Genomic DNA, 4741 nt, shown 5'->3' on the forward strand with positions numbered 1-4741 from the left:
TGTACGACCTCTAGGGTCTTTATTTTGTCTTTGTTTTGTCAATTCCTTTCCCTTCATGAGGCACTTTACATTCGAAGGTTCTGTGTGGAACTTTGCTTATGTAACTCTCATGTAGTTCTCAGAGGAATAAAAATTCTCATACCATGTAATGTTGTGGATCGATTTCATTTATGAATGTAATTGTGGTTTTAATAAAAAAAACAAAAAAAGTTTACTGAGCATATAGTCCGAGCATATATATCCCAACTGTAGCACCGATTGATTATATACATTAGATAAAGTCTTCGACATATAAGTCGTTAGATACAATTTCTAGTTTTAATTTTTAAGTTGGTTGATAATAATCTATATAATAAGGGAGGAGGGTATCTTTTCCCCTCCTCTCAATGGCTGAGATTTATCCTCAAAGGTATATCTTTAATGGTTGAGATTTAATTCCCAAATGTTAATGGCCCGGATTCACTTCCCAAGTGATTTAAGGGTGCAAACGTTAAGAAGGAGCATCTTTGTAAAGATGCGTTTTTTGAATGTCCCTTCCTCCAAACAGATCCTTCCCAATCCCACCAATTCTTCTCACGCACCCTCTCTCTCCCCTTCATCTTTGTAAAAACCTCCTTCCCACAATCCCACTCATCTTTTATAAAAACCCCCTCTCAACCCTTCTCTGCCTCTCTCAGCATTGGCGGATCTACTTGAGGGTTATCCCTGGCTGCAGCCAGGGATAGAATTTCTTAAAATCTCTCAGGTTATAGGACATGAACTAAGGCAGCCATGGATGGAATTTATAAAAACTTGGTATAGGCATTGGCTAAGGGATAGCTTAGGGGTAAGTCATTTACCCCACATACAAGAGGTTCATGGTTCAAGTCCCCCCTCAAAGCATTTTATTTTGTTATTTTTCCTCTTCTCAATACTTGGAGTGCCCTCGTTGATTCTCTTGGACTATATATATGTGCTCACAATTTCAACTTCTTCGCATGGACATGTGTCTTTCTACTTTATTCAACATATTGAGGTCCTTAAGTTTTGAATTAGTTCTATTTCTTTTTTAGGTTTTCTCTTCGAATATAATTACTCATGCATATTTACAGTGTAAGATTTACTAAGATCTATCAAGAATAATAAAAAGTTGTACTAAATTCCGTCGAGAGATGGGTGGAGATCAATCTTTCAATTTTCTTTTCATCGTGGAGATTCACATTATTTGTTCTCGTAACGTTTACCATGGAATCATACGGATCGTAAAATTAGATTAGCGATAATCTCTGCAATTTAAATCATTGTTAAGAAATCTATTATTCTTATCGTTAATAAAACAAATCCATTATTCTTAGGGTTAATAAAACTTCCAGCTTTCTAAAATTATCAACTCGCTTTTGAAGAAAAACATTAGGGTACATGTTCGTTAATTAACTTATGTAAGTACATTAAAAATTGGGTCTTCCAAACAATAGTTGTATCAAACAATTTTTTTTTCTACTGTTTGTTTTATAAAAATTTCAGGCTAGCCAGGTGTGATTTCAAATCCTGGCTCCGCCCTTGTCTCTCACGCAATCTTCTCTCAAGCTCATTCATATCAGTGCAGGTATTTCTCCATCTCCCTCCCTATCCCTCTCTCTCTCTCTATCCCCGTGCCCTTGTCTCTCACGCAATCTTCTCTCAAGCTCATTCATCTCAGCGCAGGTATTTCTCCATCTCTCTCCCTATCCCGCTCTCTCTATCCCCGTGTCTCTCTCTCCTCGTGTCTCTCTCGATCTCTCCATCTCATGGTTTCAAGAAACTCAATCTATTTTTGTTTTTGATGAATAGTTAAAGAAACTCAATCTATTTTTGTTTACCCTGTTGCAAATTTTTTTGGTGGCCAATATATGGACAATCAAAAACCTTATGTGGACAACTAGTTGCGGGTCCGATGTAAGTCAAATATGTTTGACTTAATTGACTTTAATCTAATATGGGGACAACTCAATAAAGCCTTTAAAACTAAAAAGTAATTATATAAGGACCGTAAATAAATACATTAAAATAAAAAACCTAATCTTCTTCTTCTCGTTAGTCTTTCTAGAGAGAGAATTTTTTGCAGTTTATGTGGTCAACATGGATCAAAAGTTGCTCAAGTAATTGCTAAACAAATGAAGAAAAAGCATCAGGAGGGTTAATTGAAAGGAACGGAGTATAAGTTTAAACCCAATTAATAGGAATTTCGATCTGTGGTGCTCAATCATCAAGAAATATAAGTTTTCTTTCTATCACAAGTACTGATTATTCCATGATCACCCACCGTGATTATAGTAACATCATCAAAACCCCTCTTTTTTCTAATCTATAATGGTTTTATCAATTCTAGCAATTGATTTTGTAAATTCTGGATCATCAGGTCCAACTTTCAACTTTATCTAAAACAGTATCAAACCCATCTTCAGTAGCAACGGTTGCTAGTGTCCAGTGGAAGACCTATCCACTGATAGATTTTCTACGGTTTTTAGGGTTTATAAAACACGACTAAATCTGCCATTGTTGGGACATATTCAATCAAAACCCTAAGAAAATCGATGAAAAATCAATCAATATAAATTTAATGTTGGAATGAAAACTATTTATCTCTTTCGGAAGAATCTTGAATATTATCTTTTGATATTATTGGTCTTGCCATGACCAACAACTTCTCTCTCTATAAGTTTAGTTGTTGGCGATGAAGAAGAAGAAGATGATGCTAGGGTTTATAGAAGAAATCAAGAAAATAGGGGGCTCAAAATAAAATTTCTAACTATTTAGAGGACAAAGGTGATTAATAATAGAGTGGTGTCCCCTTAAAAATTGTTGTCCATATAAACTTTGTAATTTTTCTAGTTGTCCACATAAAATAGTTGTCCATATAAGATAAATGGTTGTCCATATATTAGTATAGTAAGATGTCATTTGATTCATGTTGATTGATGAATAGTTAGGGCTTTGATTTAGTTTAAATTTGTTTCAATCTTCTTCTTATGTTCAGGGCAATAATTATCTCAATGAGTAAGGAAACTAAAATAATGTTTCAGGGTTAGGGTTTAGTAGGTAAAGTTGTATGTGTGTTTTGGATTCATGAGGAATAAAGATATAATCAAGACAATTTTGAGTTTTAAGGCTTCCTCTCACCACCCCGAGGTATCACTTTTCTTCTGCCGCACTCCATTCGTCTCACTCACTCATATATACTCACACACAAACGAATATAGGGTTTCCAAATTGATTTCATAGCAAATCGATTTTGTGTCATCTATGAGTTGAAACAAAACTAGGTTTTTGTAGGAATTTATGTTAGGGTTTGATAATGGTTATTTTTCTTCTTATTTAGATTTGCTCTTTTTGCTTGACCATGTCAATTATATAAAGTAGGTTCTCCGTAGGCGAATATATCAAACGGTTTATCATACACAAAATTTTTTTGAAGGCTTATGGTTTTGTTCATCAAGGGTGTTGCTACATGTAGGAACCTTTTGTGGACTTTTTTGAGTCCATCAAAGTTGCCCTTAGTATAGACTCTATTTGTTTTCTGATAACTTCTTTATTTCTTTCCTGAGTCCATCAAAGTTTTCCTTGGTAATAGATATTTGTTTGTTTTAATTATTCAAATGGCGACGTTAGGTGTCATTCTTTTATATTCTAAATCTCAGGTTGTGTGGTTGCTTACTTAAGAAAGTTACAGATCTTTTCTTTTATGAGTACCACAGGTTTACTGCGGTCATGATATCGATTTTGTAAGACAAGAATAAATAAATAGGCAGCAGGTTGGTTCCTTTCCTTCTCGATGTTTGTATTGAAAAAATAGTGTAATGGGTAGTCTCACAAACTTATCTCGAACGACCTATATTTGTTTTCACGAAATTAGATGGCTTTGACAACCCATCAAGGGTTTAAATGAAAAGAAAATGAAGAAAGCATCTTTGCACAAATGCCTGTTTTGAAAATACCCTCTTTCAGGGATCCTGATCTTCTCATTTCTCCCTAACGTAGGTTTTCTCTCCCTCTCTTTCTCTGTCTTTTTTCCATATCTCTCTCAAGCAGGTTTTCTCTTCCTTTTTAAAAGTCGATTTGCAACTAATCAAAGTTCTCTTTTAGGATTCATCATTTTACAACGATTCGAGGTCTTTGTAGTTTGATTCGTTCTTTTCTTCATTCTAATTGTTTCTTGGTTAATTTTTAGTTGATGGGACAAAAACGGAATAATACAGACTTGAAGGGACGTCCGAGGGTAAGGATTCAGAATGCAATATCTCCGTCCCAATCGTGGTACTGGTAGGGTTTGCTTATTATCCACTCATATGTCTTTCAAAATTGCTATCTTATGTTTCTCTCATCTCTCTCACGCAGGTTCTCTCTTCATCTCTCAAAGTTAATTTGATGTCCATAAGATCTACCAGTAGATTTGTATTTTATACAGGTTCCTCTTTCAAAGTCGATGTATTTATACTCTATAAAGGTTCTCTGACACCTTTTTTGAAAATATAATTGAGTTGATTTATATCTTTCTCAAGGTTAGCTTCCTCTCCTTTCATTCCACGGATTCATGAATCCAAGTAACATTTTTTGGTTTGTTTAGCAACTAATAAGAATCCTATGATTTATTATTATTTGAGTATTTTCAAACGTTTCTTTAGAAAAAATATTGAATCAACCTTGTTCTCGAAACTCGTTTTCTCAAATATCGTTCCATTCGAGAATTCTCAGTTTTCTTTGTAAGTTTTTTTCGAGAAACGTT

This window comes from Eschscholzia californica, unplaced genomic scaffold (genome assembly GCF_041429995.1).
Source record: "Eschscholzia californica isolate CP2 unplaced genomic scaffold, dmEscCali1.0.p SCAF_4, whole genome shotgun sequence".
NCBI classification, from domain to species: Eukaryota; Viridiplantae; Streptophyta; class Magnoliopsida; order Ranunculales; family Papaveraceae; genus Eschscholzia; species Eschscholzia californica.